Source organism: Dromaius novaehollandiae, chromosome 6 (assembly GCF_036370855.1).
Source record: "Dromaius novaehollandiae isolate bDroNov1 chromosome 6, bDroNov1.hap1, whole genome shotgun sequence".
Taxonomy (NCBI): domain Eukaryota; kingdom Metazoa; phylum Chordata; class Aves; order Casuariiformes; family Dromaiidae; genus Dromaius; species Dromaius novaehollandiae.
In genome coordinates, this window is record NC_088103.1 from 34,607,102 (window position 1) to 34,624,353 (window position 17,252).

Here is a 17,252-nt window from a genome sequence, read left to right on the forward strand (position 1 = left end):
CCCCCAAACTTAATCCTTTCTTCTTGGTTCCAGGATGGGGGATGCACCCGTCCGTTTTTATAATGATTTAAAGGGTGTTTGCACCTTTGCTCGCGACAGAACCGCTGAAAGCTCAAAAAGCCGTTGCAGACCCCGGGAGAAATTACAGAACAGAGCCGTGAGGACCGACGCGGGAACAGCAGAACCGCGGCCAAAAATACTTCGCTGCAGCCGTGCCTTCCTCCCAGGGCTCTGGTGAGCCTCCCAGAGCCCCTGCTGAAACGAACGCTGCACCGTCGGGAGCCAGGACGGGGACAGACCCAGCTGAGATGGTGTCGCTGCACAGGCACGGGGACCGCTGCACGGTCGCCCGCCCCAGCGGGCAGCGCTAATCTTGGGGACAGTCACTGCAAGCGCCACCGCAGAGGCAGGCTACGCGTCCCACGGGAGGCCGTGCAGGCGCTGCAGGCAGGAGCCTCTCCGCTTGCGGGGCCAGGCTGCTGGCAGTGGGGTTTTGGCCCTTGCAGCACGCTGCCTGCTCCAGAGGAATCGCAGAGGAAAGGAATCCCCAGTTATCACAAACTGTATTATTTGGGGGGGGGGGGGGGTCCTCTGAAGTAACGACGCATCCCCTGAGTGCAGAGGTATGTCTGCAAATATATCCAGTTTCTCCCAGCGCCCTGGGGGCATGCCGTGCCTTGCACAGCTAGGATTCGCTCCCAGGGAGTAGTAACTGCTTGGGATTTTTTCGCACCCTCTTCAAATTTTCCAGTGTCATTTCTATTTCAATTAAATGCTTGTTTTCTCAGCTATGTCTGCAGTTGTATTTGATGTGAAGATGCTACTGCTCATGAATAGGCTGCTGTTTCCAGTTCAGGGCTCCCCAGTCCAAGAGAGACGTGACACAACTGGAGAGAGTCCAGAGGAGGGCTACAAAGATGATTAGGGGACTGGAGCATCTCTCCGATGAAGAAAGGCTGTGAGAGCTGGGACTCTTCAGCCTGGAGAAAGGAAGACCGAGAGGGGATCTTATCAATGTATACAAATATCTTAAGGGAGGCTGTCAAGAAGGTGGGGCCAGGCTATTTTCAGTGGTGCCCAGCGATAGGACAAGAGGCAACAGGCACAAACTGAAACACAAGAAGTTCCATCTGAATATGAGGAAAACTTCCTTACTATGAGGGTGACTGAGCACTGGCACAGGTTGCCCAGAGAGGTGGTGGAGTCTCCTCCTCTGGAGATATTCAAAACCCACCTGGACGCGATCCTGTACAATGTGCTCTAGGTGACCCTGCTTGAGCAGGGGGGTTGGACTAGATGATCTCCAGAGGTCTCTTCCAACCTCAGCCACTCTGTGATTCTGTGATTCTGCTTCTTCTCCAGAAGTGATATCACATGCAAACATAATGCCAACCATATCGTGACCAAAACAGAGACCCCTCAAGAGCTAGCCAGGGAAGGCAAGACCCATGAAATGCAGTCCTGGGCCCCGGCCCTGCTCCCATGCTAGCCTGGAGCTTGGCAGAGGCGGTCAGCACAGCGCTCTCACACATGGATGCCTGTGGCTGCCCTGCCTGGCTCCTGACAGTGCTCAATGGTGAGGGGCCAAAGCCCTCCCGAGAGCGAGGCAATATGTGCTCATCCATGTGCTCAGCACCATCCTGCTGAGCTATAGCCCACCTTCGGCTACAGTCATGGTGCCCTTGCATGGAAGAGCTCGATGGTCACATCGGTCAGGCAGGACTTGGGAGAGCCGAGTCCATCTCTGCCTGAATCACCGCAAACCTGCACCCTCAGTGTGCGGGTTATTGCGAGCTGTTCCACCCCTTCAATTTTTTTGGCAAAAAGAAAAAAAAAAAAAAAAGCTTTTGCCACAGTGGAGCCGCTTCAAAAAAATCACCCAATTCACATGATCGCAAATGCGGTATTGATGGTTTGATATGGTTAGTGAGCAACCAAAAATGAAAAATGATGTTGCTGAATGTCTCTCAGCTGACCAGATCTAAGTTGGTACCCCGGTTTGGAAATGACAGTGGAAGAAGATAATTTCCCAGTGCTCTGGCTCTGCACTGGTGGCAAATGCCACAAAACGCTCAGAAGCCAAACCTCCTTTCTGGACCCCCTCCCGCGTCTTTCAATCCAACCTTCGGCTGTTCGTCAGGTCTTGTGTGAATGACTGCAGTAAGGTTTTAAATGAGGCCGGTTCTCTAATTCCAAAGGATGACTCATTCATGCAATTTGAAGAAAGCAAAGATTTAAAAAAGAGCAAAAATTAGAAATTTTCTCTCTCTTTACATGAAAATCATGGGATGACAATAGATGTTATTGCATAAAGAATTTTTTCCCATTTACTTTATTTTTGTTCAGCTCCTCATCTGGCTGGCGTTTCTTCCCCAGTAAAAGCACATCATTTATGGAAACGTTCCTGCCATTAAACTGTCTCCTGCAAGCCCTGCCACGGGCAGACATGTCCCACATCGCACCGCTAATGCAAGCACAGGCCACTGCGCTGGATACCACACCAGAAGCCACATTTCTGGGGAAGGGCAGGCACGGTGCCAACTCAGGCAACAACCGTCCGCGTGGGCTGGTGCTCTGGTCCAGCAAACCTCATCTCAGGGCTTGTGCACCATGAAAACAAATACTTGGATTAGTCTGAAGAGGGAAAAGGCCTCTGACTGACTGGTGCACGGCCCAGTGATTTAGGGACAGGTGCATGGGAATGAAGCAACCAGCAGCTTTCAGTGATGTGCTTTTGAGATCAGGCAGGATACCTAGCACTCACAGGAGGATCCAGACTGTAGTCAAACTCTTGCAAGCCCAGCTCTGCTTCGCTCTCTTTCTCTGCGCTGTGGGCTCACTCCCCTCTCTATAATTGCATTACGCCGCTGACTCCAGCCAGGCTGTTTCGGGGCACCTCGGTGCCAGATGTAAGACACCTTCCCTGCTTGCTCCCCCATGCTCTGCCAGCACGCACCAGTCCTCCCCTCCTGGTCTTCTTCTGCACCCCCATCCCACAGCGTTTCCCTACTGCATCCAGGATGTCCACCCAGCTCATGGCTGCCACAGCATTTCGTTTTTCTTTAATGTCCTTCTCAAAACTCACATGAAGACCAAAATGAAGATGGGAACCTCAGTCGGTCAAGTACTTTACAAACCCATAGGAAGAAGCACCTCCTGCCCCAGCAAAACTATAATCTAAAGACTTAAAGCAAAGAGAAGATGGGAGGAAGGTGTGTTATAGATGCTTCACTGAAGGGGAGTTGTGGCAACTTCTGCAACTCCTGTCTTAGTTCCCAGTCTTAATCATAAAATCACCTTTCCAGAAGAAATTAAATGATTATTGCAAAATATTTATTTGAATCACCCCCTCTCCTAACTCGCAAGGCTCACTCAAAGAGAAAGCCAACAATAGATCTATTCCTGGGCAGGTTTTCATCCTTTCTTTTATTCTTTTTGTAAGTTTTAAAGTCAAGTTTTATCAAGTTCTGATTTTGCATTTCCAGAAGTCCATATATCCCATGTCCTCCTGTCTTGTAGGCTTTCTGTACACCCACAATGCACTCATAAAATCAGGCCATATAAAATAAAATGGAGCTTGAAATAAACCCAGTGAAACTCTGAAAGCCAAAACTCGTTCCTCCAAGCTAGAATGGGAAAAAAATCACAGCTGAAATAGAAAGCAAAGGAGGTGCAACAAATAATCTCTGGCTGGGTAAAGTGCTTTTTGTATACATTCTCTTCCCACTGTCTGCCAGTGAAGAAAGTCTATCCAGCTGCTTTACAATAGCAGCAGCTAGGAGCCATGCCTGACTCCAAGTTTATTTTTAAAATCCTGCTCAGCATGTGATTCACTGGTGTCTTTCCTCTCTCCCAAGAGACGGTCTAGAAGGTGAATACCTCTTAGCCTCACTGTTTTCAGAGGAACATTAGTGTGAGCCTGAAGTGTCAGATTATGTCCAAGATAATAAAGGAAATTCTTTAATGGTGTCTCTTGAACTGTAACAATCTCCAGGTAGGAACTCTGATCTTCTCTTGCAATATGGATTGTACCTAACAACTGCTTGCCCCTAAATCAGACAATAAAGCTGGCCTTGCAGAAGAAAAACCCTTTCATGAAAGGTTTGCTCTGGATCTTTTTATCTTTATACACACATACATTTCCATTGCGATTTTTTCACTTCTATCTGAGAATAGATACTGCCATCCTTGTATGACTTTCAATTATACCTATAGAATAGCAGTGAAACCAGTGGGTAGAACTAAGAATAGCACTGGCAGATCCTTTCTTCATTAGCCAGAATCACTCCATGCTTGAAAAAATCCCTTTCATAGAAATAGCATATTTCCAGCCTTATTCTCCTTAGAATGTAATAATTTTGTCTAAAATCTTCCTATGGGGCAGCACCTTTCATTGACACTGAACCTCATTACTGGCATGGAAAGTATTTCCTGCTGCTAATGATACTAAAATATTGCTGGTGCCAAGTGCATCACACAAGCTGAACACACTCTTCTTGCTTTAATGACAAAGGAGAGGGGGTCAGGATCTCCTTTCTCATCAGCTTTACACCATTTACAACATTACTGATTTGGCTTATACCAATGAATGTGAAAGGAAGGCCATGAGTTTTGGTATAGAAGTGATCGTGCTGCTATCACATTAAGCTATTCACAGCCAAGAATTTTGTGAAACATGAAAATATCTTATATTACGTCATTGAATTTGTATGTCACTTGCAATTCAACATAATCTACAAGGTTATATTAACAGTGTTACTGAGAAGTTTTACAGCACATCCTTTCTTTAGGGACTGACTTTGATGCTATGCTCAATGAAAGCTATTGAAGTGTGTGTGCTTGTGTGTGTGTGTGTGTGTGTGCATGTCTGTATTTTAATCTGTCTAAACATACATAGATATAAACAAACGAGCAGTGGCACAAATGGAAAGCTGCTTAACAAATAAGGAGTATCGTGACATTTGTTCAGTAAAAGCCTAGGTAATGTTCCAAGCCAACACGACGACTGGAAGTGAATAGATGTTTCTGTAATGGCTTGTGCATATCTTTTCAGCCATAAGTCTAATTCAGTTTGATTTGTACTTGGCATGGAAGGTTTTTCCTGCGTCCCCTATGGAAATTCAGCAGATAAGCAGACGCCTTGCACGGGAACCATGGAAGGACACTGAACAACCCTCTGTAACGAAGGAGGGGGCTGCAACGAAGGCAGCTCAGGAAGGAGCCGTCACAGCTCACAGAGGAACGGGGCTGCGGGAGCTGCAGAGCAGGCACTTCACCAGGCAAGGCAGAAGCTAAAGGGAAAGTAAATCATCTTTCTGTCCATTTCCCAGTGTTTGACATCCAAAGGAGATGAGACGGTGAAAGACCCAGAGTAATGGAAGTTAATCTGTATCCTCTAGAGCATTTTAATCCATAAATTAAAAGTGTTCCTTATTTGTTGGCTTTTGCTAATTCTTGTTTAAATACATTGTAGGCATTTATGTTCCCATGCTCCTTAATTCCTAAGAGTCTTTAGGGCTGTGGGGAGCCTGCAGTGGAGATGTATGACATTTCAAACAAACAACTCAGATTATCATCTAATCACCAATGATTTGCCAGCCAGATAAAAACACAGAAATGTTTTAACAAGGAGGTCCACTCCCCCCTTTCCAACATTCATATGGTTTGCAGTCAGGACTAATGAAGACTGTTGCCTTTCTCCAAAACTGTTTTTCTTAACACTGCTATCAGATTCTGAGACAGTGTTTTTAAAGTAAAATAATACAAAAATACTTTGCTACTGCCCTTTCCAAGTACAGAAATCTTAGCCTTGAGAATGTATTTGCAACTTGAAATTTTCCTAACTGATTTTACTCAATGGCCAGATTGACCTTTCCTATGTGGCTTTTGAGACAAAGGACAAAATCAAGAGTGACCAAGAACTATCCTTAGGTGCTTGCCTATTACAATGGCAGGATGAGCACCCTAATGTGTTAATGCTATATAAACACACAGGAGCTGGATTGTTACAGCTTGACTGAAAATTGTGGCCACTTGGAATTTCCTGGAGAGTGTAAGGTTGAAATTCATATCCATAGTGCTCAAAGCACAAGAGTTTAACCATTTGAGCTAAGGGATCTCCATTCCCTCCGAGCAACGACATGCAGGTGAGCCACAATTAAGCTACATTAACTCTACACTTCATGGCTCAGGAACACAAACTCAAACACACGAAGGCACACAGCACTCTCCCCTTCTAGCACTCCATCCTCAGAAATCATAAAAGCACAGCTGATCTCTTCCCCAAGCCAAATAAACAGATGAAGGCTTTTTTTTTTCTTTTAGAAAATATTCTGTTCATTTCCTGATATAAATCGTTGCATTGTGGAAGCCTCTTGAGCATGAATCTGTCCTTTCTGCACAGAGGTCGAGCTTTTCGGTCGTGTCAGAAAGGCCCTCATTGTGGCCGTACCGAGACGCCCCAGACTCCAGAATTCCTCGCTGCGAGCAAAAAGGGACTTGAGGGGGAAGACGAAAATCTGGCAACCTGACTTCAGACACAGGCATTTCTTCTTGGCTTGAAAAGGTCTCTGCTTGCTGCTGAGAAGGGTAAGCCAATATTACGTAATCAGGTCCTTAAGAGAAAGGAGACACCGTAAAAGAGAGAATTTTGCCTTCCTGCCACCTCTCTGTTGTCGTCACAGGCTGTAATGCTGGCATAGAGCAGAAAGCACAGCTTTAGGTAGTATATATTTCTGGTTAAGCTGCAGTGATTGCCTCTGCATCATCTAACAGTTTGGCTCACCAAGACCCACCCTGGGGTCCTTATTTAGCGCTGATGTCTGACAACTCCTTTGAAGCCAGCAAAGTAAAAGTCAAACCAAGTTCTCTCTGAGAAACTTGATGCAAAATACTGGAAACTCTTCTGTATTCATGCACTGAAGAGATCTTCCCTACACAGAGATCCTTGTCTTTCAAAGAAAAGCCAGAGCTGGAAGGAGATGAATATTGCCACTTCTCCAGCAATGCTCCCTGCTCCTGAATACACAGATTTATGTGGTGAAGGGGAGGTCCGGGGCAAGGGAAGACCACTGTCCTCTTCCCCTGTTCATTCAGAGATTAGCCAGTAAGAGCACAGTATGGCTTCACTTGAGCTGCCAGGCACAAGATGCAGGGGACACAGACAGCTCAGAGACAAACGACATCCCCGTGGACCATCTCAGCCTCACGCAGACCCACAGCCTCTGAGGGGTGGCCATCACAGTTGCTTTTCTGGGTAGAAATGGTATACAAGGATGAGAGATGGGTTCAAGGCATCCTGCCTCTTCCCATTCCCCTAATGACTGGGAAATGACACAGATTTCCATCCCAAGATTTTTCTGTGGTGAAGTTGATGATTTGGCTCCAGAGTGAAATTTCAGTATTTGGCTCAAGCTGAAGAAACACAGAATTAGCCTCTTGAATTTTTCAAAATTGTATTTCATTAAGATCAAATTCTCCTCCTGGAGGAAGAGGAGGCATTTGAATCACATATTCAGCATTTCAGCAGACAGCGAGATACAGGGCAAGGCATGGACAGCAACCCCTGCCTCTCCGGCACCAGGGAGAGCCAGCACGGTGCAACCTGGAAGCGTCGGACACTGTGGCAATGAGCTAAAGCCATGTGATCCTCTACTGCAAGGCTTCAGTGGCCTTGAAAAAGACAACATGAATGTTTATAGCAAGCTTTTTCCTGGAAAGAAGTATAAAAACAAGATCTTGCCTAAGAGTCACGTCCTCATCTGTTTCTGTTTTACCCTGTTTATCTGTTCACTTTGCAAATTTCTCTGCAGGACAGAAAAATGTATTTACCTTACCAAGAGCTCTGGTTGGAGGTGCTGTTCACCTACCATAAACTAGCTTTGGCTATCCCTTGTGGGGAGGCCAGATTTATCTCTGTTCCACAGTGACCAAACATGTGTCACTTCATTATCGTAAAGTATTTATAGCCTAAATGCTGACTGATAAAAACAAGCTAATAACAATTAATCATTTTCATGTGTGGCCTTTCCTGTTGTGCTCCTCACTTGGAATTTTAATACACAGATCTACATGCACACACAATATGTTTAAAAGATGCATCTAATCACAGTCACAAATTACTGAATATCAGCACTGTAAATTCACGTGCACAAATTACTCTGGCTAATAAGCTCTCATATATATCACAACAATTCGATTAAGAGTTTAAGAAGGTAGCACAGGCTTTGAATTTTTGTTTTGTTTCTTTTGAGCCTTTTCTGATTTGAGGGTGAGCCCCTGAAATTCAAGTTACCGTCAGGGCGTTGTGTCCAACCATGGGCTGGCAACCGCAAAAAGCATCCGGGCTTCCACACTGCCGCCCTAACGGTGACTATAGAAAAAGGCACAGATGTGCTGTCTTTGCTGTACCCACCTGGGTATGATTGTCCCTCAGACTGGATTAGCCTCCTTAGAGGGAAAAAGTAAATAGATGAAGAGCCTCCAGACTAGAAAAGAGACAAATGAGTTGGAATAACACTAGGCATCTATACTTATCATGAGTGACCCACAGAAGGGAAAAATATTCTCTGTTTCTCCTAACAAAAACCCTGCAAAATTACCAAGCTACTGGTAGTCAACTAAATCAAACTTTGAGAAGAGCTTCTGAGTGCAACACACCTAAACCATGGAGCTCTCTGGCATTACAGGTTGTGGTCACCAAAACTAGACCTGGGTTCAAGAGCGATGATATAAAATCATGAAGAAAGGATAAATGGTGACTTTTGTACTTCATGCTCTGGATGCTTTGACTCATGAAGTCCCATAACTCCTGAATACGAGAAGCTGAGAGGACATACGAGGGAAGCTCACCCTGCATTTGCTCTGCTTTCGTATTGGCTGTAAGCCACTGCTGGAGACAGGAAGCCAGATGGGCCTCTGGTCTCACCTAATTGTGGCCTTATAATATATTCTGCTGTAAAAGATCAGACTGGATTAGGATAAATTACATCCAAATCATGCTGCATTACTCAGCACATTAAATTGTCCTTAATCACACACATTGATGGTCTAGATTCCTGCTTAAATTTACCTCCTGTGTATATTTCTGTGCCTATTCTGTTGAAACCGCTGGTTTTCAACTATAGATAGCCAGGCTATGATGAAAAGCCAATAAGGCTCTTTGATCAGGCTTTTTAACAGGACTACTCATGGGGACACACTCTGCTGTGGCAAGATGGTTTCCTCATCCTGTCTCTTTCAGAAATTTTCTGTGAGCCTTTAAAAGCAATTTAATCCTGCATTATGTTAGCTAAGTATTTTTTGTTGCACATGTGAGTTACAAGAAAAGGGCTCTCATCTCAATTTGCTACATGGTTCAGGAAATTAGTTATAAATGCTATAATGCCTTCAGTGTCTCTCACTGCAATGCAGCGGAAACTAGCAATTTGAGTAAATACTTCATCATTCCCAATTTTCCCATATGCTACATCCAGCGCTTGATAAGAGACAAACTATAGGATTCTGTTTGGTAAATGGTACTGCATTTTCCCTGTCTAAGCTGTTTACATTGTTTCCAGAAGATACTGAAGGAAGAAACATGCAGTTCTTTAATAGACAGCACATGAAACATGTTAATGACTATCTAATAAAAATGAGCATGCATTCAATGAAAGTGAGTCACCTCGTCACAAGTTTAGTGATGGGAGGGAGGTAGAGATGGTGACTAACCAAGCTCACACAGTAAGTCAGGGGTGCAGCAGGAACTCAAAATTTTGATGGCCTGCTCTGCCCTCCCTGTGGCATTCAACCAGCCCCTGGTATAGGTTAGAGCAGGTCTCTTCAAACCGTGGGACAGACGCCAGCAGAAGGGCACAAGCGGCACGTGGGACAGCCTCCAGCCGGGAGGTGCACTGCCAGCAGTGGCAAGTGCTACAGCCATCGTGGCTCTGCTCTGCTCTGTTTGTGGTGTTAGTGAACACAGAAATGCCCACACCCGATAAATACCTGAAGCAAAGGATATCAAACTGAAAATCAGCTCTTGTCCCACATTTCCGTTTGCCAGAGAAAATAATGATGGTAACTGCTAGGGAAATAATGAACTATTTTCTCTGAAGTTTCTTCTATTGGTGAATTTGAATCTTCCACACCACAGTTTGTGGCCATCGCTCCTTGTTTGCTTTGTTTGCCACTACCTACCTACTACCTACTAACTACAGAGAGTTTGGCTCCAAAACCTTTGTAATTCCCCTTGTAGAAGCTGTAGGTTGCTACTAGATCTCCCCTTAACCTCCCCTTTGCCAGACAAGTAACAGAAAGACAACAACAACAACAAAACAACTTTTTTCTCTCGTTTTTCCTCACTCTTCATCTTGGGGCACAGGGACAGAAGAGAGCAGTGACCCAAATGATAGTGATCAAGATTGTCTTCATCCTGCTCTACTCTCTGGCTTGCTGGAAAGCCCGTGGCATAAGCAATTCCCTTCAACCCACACACCTGCACCTGCCGTGTCCTACCTTTGAGCATGTTTTCCATGCTGAATTTGTTGGGGTGGTGACACCAAGCCTGGGGGAGCCCCGCAGGACCGAGGCCATTACCCGATGGCAACTTCAGTTCCTAGATGGAGCCCACCATGAAGAGCCTGGCCTAGGGCTCTCAGCGAGAGCAGCCCCACGCAGGCTCTAGATGACGCTTGGGGGACGTTTTGGGTGACCAACCTCCCCTACCCTCCAGGCACCACCAAAACTTGTGCCTCCTGCCAACCCTTCTCCTTTTGGCTGACCAAGCCTTGAGGATACCCAGCAACATGGTCTCCCCACAAGGGCCTTCCTTTGCCTCTCAGCTGTATGCGTCTCGAGACCACCCTAGGTTTTGGGCCCCACGGCCAGCCACGCTGTCTCGGCGTCCCTAGAAGGGATTCCCCACAGGCCGCCCAACCATGCGGGAGGGCCTTGAGTGAGAGCTGGCACCAGTTCACATGCTGAGGCTCCCACAGGGAATTCCTAAGGCTGCCACTGGCATTTCTGAAATGTTAAAGGCTCTAAATTGGCAAAATAAGAAATGAGTTACAGGCATTTCCAGACAGGCCCAGGCCCTGCAAGACCTCCAAGTTCCCAGTATAAAGAACAGCATGCCAGATGCTTAGCATTATATAATTTTGCATTCCTTTCTGGTACCGTTTCTTATGGTGTCTAGCACTTCTGCTTACTCATCTGGCTTTTTATTAACATGCTGCTTGGAACCCTCTGTCTTACTGCTCCTGCTCTATGTGCAATGGAAGCAGGACCCTGAAAGATTAAGACAGTAGTGTGCATAGACAGCAGATGGCTATTGCAGCTGTACTTACTTTACACTGCTAAATACCCTATTGCCCTAGCTAGTTTTACATCCTCTTTTACTGATAGATCTTCTCTCTCCTGACTTTTCAAAAATCATCTGTTGTACATATGGCCCTAAGAATGGTAAATATTTTTTTCAGGAGAGGCAAAAGCTTACTTATATACACGGGAAGGCAAGATCAAACCCACAGTATGAATTCTGACTTCTTTATTTGGTGACTGTAGTCTTTCTTTTTCTCATTACATTTCCTTCAGTCAGAATAGCAAAATTAAAACCCTGTCATTTCCCAAATTGGCTTCAGTGGTATGTCCTCAGTTAACTGTCTTGCAACGTCAAGTATCTTTCCAGTATGCTATAAAGAAATGTAGTTCTCTATAAGACATCAATTTTATAAACCTTGGAATTGTTTCCTGCCTGTTTCTATGAAGCGACACATGGAAAGGTCTTTCAAGTCATTGGGTTCTTTAATTTACCAGTCAAGAGACATAAATCATAGCATGTAAGATCTACCGCGAGTTCATGAACTCTAGGAAATTTTTTTAATCACTGTCCTTTGAACAGAGCTTTTTCAAAAACTGTAGAACTCCAAAATATATCTAGTAAATGTATCTAGTAAATTTTGCTGGATTGGCAGCTACTAAAACCAGACTTGTCTCTATTGATCACTTACTAGCATTAGGCACTCCTAAAACATACTCCCTGATTCTAACACTAAAACATAAAAGAAAAAAAAGGTCTTGGGCTGATCTTGCCCAATATAAATGTTGGGATACATTAAATGATTTTAAATTACCATTCACAGACACCAGTCAAACCAGAAGAATACAGACAGCTTCCCAAAGACAAAACCTTTCAAACACTTGGGTTACTTTCCAAGGTAATGACCCTAGCCCCCTCCAAATACTCAATGATCTGATCCCAAGTCCTACTCTTCTCTGCTCCCCAAGAGAGCTAAATTATGTGCTATTTGCAAAGAAGCATCATGAGCCTCTCCTATGTACCCTGGAAGTATCAGACCCTCTGAACAAGGATGTATTCTGATAAGGTTGTTTCAGTCTCAAAGGTTGATTCATTTGGGGAAGGAGACAAAAAAAAAGCATAACTATCTCAGACTGAACTTACAAATGACCTTGCATAGATAGAGGATGTTTTTGCTAGTACACATATGGGTCTGTGCTAATACTTCTTTCTGAGCCTTACTCAAATAAAACGGCAAACCGAAAAATCACACTGACCACAAATACATGCCTGTATCCTTGCCTGAAAACACCCCAAATGTTGCCAGCTGGTTTTCTAAGATGACCAGCATTAAATATTAAATACCTGTGGAAAATGGAAGAGGAGGTCATCTCTTCATAGGCATTCAAAAGCACATTGTGCAGAACGTAAAAGGCATCAAGACTTCTTCAGTACAAAAGTGCCATCTGCACACTGAGAAACAAACAGTCTAATGCCTGAATAGAACCAAAACTCTTGCAGTACAGTTTAGATGCAAATTTAGATGTTGGACAGGCCTGTTTATGCAGAAAACAGTAAATTTCTCCTTGTTCCTTTTTTGTAACTCCAGCCCAGTTCTCAACCCAGATATTAACTCTTAATCTACCTCGTACACCTCTCAACAGGTTGGGGTTTTCTTAGGTATTTATTTCCAATATCTTTTTCCGTGTTCTATGTTCATAATAGTGAAGAGGCATAATGGATGGATTTAATCATTTCCATCCAGTCAGCTGGTTATAGAAGAAGACATTTTAATTTGACTAAAAGAAAAATTAGTGGCTCCTTCAAAACAAACACTGATTCAGGAGATATTTCTGGTCTGGCTTCATGAAAGGATCTCTATGTTTTCTAGGCTAAATGACCATTGGCAGTATTACCACTGTAACTGTTCATGTTATCTATATATCTTATCAGAAGTGGGCGAAGGGAAAATGTCAGCAATTGTCAGGAATTACATCCCCTTCTTTTAAGCTGTTGCTCTTGCATGCTCAGTAATTCACCAGCTCAGCGTATCAATGAGGTTCTTCTGAGCTGATGTCCTGCAAGTGGCTTTTGTGGACAGTCTTCTCCATCTTTACCTAAAACGCCAGAAGCTGGATAATAAGAAATCACGGTCTCAGCAGGAACACGGCCTTTCCGACAAAAGGCATGTCTCCACTGCCGTGCTGCGAGCTCCGCACGTGGCGCCGTGTCTGCCACAACCTGGGAAGCAGCCCTGTGGCCTCGCGGAGATTTGTGTATCCTCAACTGAAGTGTATGGCCACGCTACATCACAGCCAGTGCAGATATACTGGATATCGTAATATGCTGCAATCATGATGTATAAAAACAACAGTAAATGTGAAATGCAAAGCCCTGTACTGCTCTTAGCTCCCAGTAACTAGGCTAAAATCAGTGTTACTGTGAATATTCTCTCATTGCTGTAAAACACTGAAGTCCAAAACCAGAATCTGGGCACATCAGCCATGAGATACAATAGGGTTTATGAACCAGAACATGAAACAGTGTCCTGCTGGCAGTAACCTCCTTATTAAGGGTTTCTTTCCCAGTCATCCTCTAGGACTGAAGCTAATTTCTGGAGTGGGGGCCTTCTGCTTTGCAGTGCACCCTCCACTGCCCTTCAGGCACCAGTTACCAGTTGCCGACCTGCCCTTCACAGGCTCTGCCTTGAACTGTCATTATTCCCTTTGCAGACTGAATCCCTCCCCTCTTTATAATGCACAGCTCTCTGTAATGCAAAGGTTGTACAGCATGGCCAAATGGACATCGTTTGGATCCACATGCCAGCAGTGCCTACAAAAATCACACTCAATACACTTCAGAGCCGATCCTGAGCTTTTCTACTGAACTAAGTGGCCAAACACCAATTGCCTTGTATCACGCGGGGAGGAAGGGAGCTCCCAGGCACCCTCTCTGATGCATGTCACAACTAAACAAATTTCTCCGCAGAGTGGAGGAAAGGCTGGGAGAAGCCAGAGCGGGGACAGCGCAGTTTCTCTCTACCACAAAGCCGGGAATTAGACAGACATCCACACCTTTGGCTCTCCAGCAAAGGTAGAGGGTGGCCCCACGTCACCAGTTCAGAGTGGCCCCAGATCCCATTGATGTCAGCAGAAGATGTGGACACCCTGCGCCTCACAGAGTTGTGCCCTGTCTGCAAGTGTGCAACACGACACTCACCTCCAGAGACAGTTATCTACCAGATCAAAAATCGCTCAGATCGCCACACAAACTTCACTGGCCCTGCACAAAGAGCAGCCCTTACCTAAGCAGCAATACTGTGTGTAACCCCAGAAACTCAGCTCTCCATTTCGCCCAGCTAGAATAAAAAACCTACAAGCTCTGCGGTGCATCTCATCCATTAGAGGGGCCTGGGGAGTTGGGCAGAGACCTGCCTCATGATTAGATAAAAGCTTTTCCTCCTAAATCACTGTCCAGAAGAAGCCAAAGGGCTGGAGCACTGAACTCAACATACGTTAGAAGCCAGGCACATCCCCTACGCCAATTATTCATGTCTCTTTGCTGTACGTCGAAGAATGCAAGGCTTTGTGGTAGGGAAGAAGTTGCTGTATTTATTTATCACTACTAGTGACAATGAGACCAAGAGTCCTTTCACAGTAAAGACAAAAGAAAAAGGAAAGTGATCCTTTTTACATGGAAGAAACATTTTAAAACAATGTAGTGAAAGTGTTGGTCCAGAGCCCTACATGTACCAGAGCAAATTTGGTATGGCGATGAAGAAGGAAGGTCAGGGATTCTTGGCAACCTCTCTGCCCCTGCTCCCCCGGAGCCTGACGCCGACTCATGCCAAACAGGTCCCAGAACTGCTCTAACCAGTGGATAAACAGCTCAAAACGAACACGTTATACCCTGTCCCTGACCCCTCCTTCGCCTGCCCCACCATCCCCTGGAGTCTCTTCAAAGTGGAGGAGAGGAAGCCGTGGAAGGCGCAGAAGTCCCTGAACACAAAACAAGAGGATGTGCGCACAGATGTTCCCTGCCATGGCGGGCCGTGGGGCTGCGGCTCACAGCCCTCTCTGACAGCCCCTGCCCCCCAAGGAAGATTTATAAAATAATGGAAACAATGACAGAAAAGCTGCAAATAGGTCTCTTGTGTGCAAGCTTCTCAATGCTAAAAGTCAGGAACATCTTAGGGGCAAAACAGCAGTTCAGGCTGGGAGCTCTTGTTAACAGCTGCTTTAAAGACTCCCGAGCATCCAGTTGCTGATGTTGACGTGGCCACAGTATCTTCATATCTGAGCACCCCAGAAACTCTCCTCAAGCACCAGAGAAGCAGGAAAGTGCTGCCAGCCCCATGTCACAGAAAGAAAGTTGAGCCAAGGGCACTTTTCCCACCAAGGTGTCACCAAGGAAGAGTGGAGGCTGGGGTTTAATTTCTCCAATTGGGCCGTCCTTCCATCTCATGCCAGAGCGTGAGTTTAAAAATACATCACTCCTCTTGGAAATGTGTCACAGCTCTTAGAAACAAGAAAATCAGGTTGGGGGTGGGAGTAACCACACAGTATATACATATATAATTTTGAGCGGTAGTCTTTTAATAACACTTTACAAAAAGTAGATTTTTTAGCACTTCAGAAACTGAACACATTTATTATAAGAGGTTTGAAGCAGAACCATTTTAAGAGGCAGGAGGCACTTTCTATTCATTTTTTAGGGTATATACATTTAGGTTATATACATACTCTATTTTGAAGAAAAGTAATTATTTTATACTCCACCACAGCTTTACACTGGTCATGCCATGCCCAATTCAGACAATATGAGTATCAGATGATTTAGCATGGAGAAATTTTTAAATAAAGGAAAAGAAACTGCTTACAGGTTATGATGGGCTTTGATAGCTGTGATTTGGAAATGCCAGTGTTTCATTCCAGCAAACCTTACAATAACAAGCCCAGGATGAATGACCTGATGCCTTGTTAGAGATGTTCGCAGGTCAGATAAAATGACCACCTTATATCTGCAGGATCCAGATGTTCAAAGACGGCCTTGTTTGAGCTTCTCCTGGGCTTTGATCCCCGCAAACCGTACGTCAGCACGATCCTCCCAAACACAGCCTCCTGCTGAGGGCTTTCTGCCAACACACTTCTAAACCTCCGCAACACGGACGTCCTGTCCTGCCTCCCGTCCGTGTCCGTCCAAGACTCCCTAGCAGCCTCCTGCTTTTTGAGGAAGCAGGGAGAGAAGAAAACGCTCAGCCCAGACCAGGGCTTGCCAAACAGCTGGTGAAGAACGACCCCAGAAAAACTGACATTTAAGCAACCGTTGAGGAGATTTGTCAATTTAAGAGGAGTGGGCTGAGATCATTTATTGCCTTCAGTTGTCTTTTGGCTGAGAGAGGCAAACTGACAGCTGGATTGCCCAGGATTCTGCATTTAAACACATTCACTGAAATATGTGCGTTTCATCATCACGTAGCATTTTTCCCTGCTTCTCAGAGCCCTTCCCTCAGCTCGCTCGAGGGTTTTCAAGCCTGTATCACATTCACACACACCTGCTGTGGTCTGTTAACATTTACCATGGAGCATAGCATGTGAGCAGTAGTGAATGCTCTGCTCAGCATATTTAGTGTCTCTTCTGTTCAGCAAAGTTTGGAATTTTTTCAAAGTTCCACACGATTTAAAATTATTAGCTATATAATCTATGGAAATAGCTCTGGGCCTATGGATTATTGACAGGCAGGATGCTCCGAGGATGCGATCATCCAAAACGGAGAGGTGCAGGAGCTTCCCACAGCTCCCACATCGCAATGCAGACTTGGACTGGCTGGCGATGCTGCTCATGGATCAGGGCACGCACTCGGGGTTTCAGCAGCAGCTGCACTTTTCAGTCACTTTGTTCGCTATGGAAGAAGCTTAATTTCCCTGAGAATATTGTGACACTCATATGCCCTCCCAGAGACATGCTGCCCTTGGAG

The 17,252-nt window shown here is 45.2% G+C and overlaps 1 protein-coding gene across 3 annotated transcripts in view; it reads right to left on the minus strand.

Annotated features, from left to right (window-relative positions):
- Positions 1-17,252, minus strand: part of SH3PXD2A (SH3 and PX domains 2A) — a 272,825-nt gene that overhangs the window by 100,932 nt on the left and 154,641 nt on the right. The window lies entirely within an intron of this gene.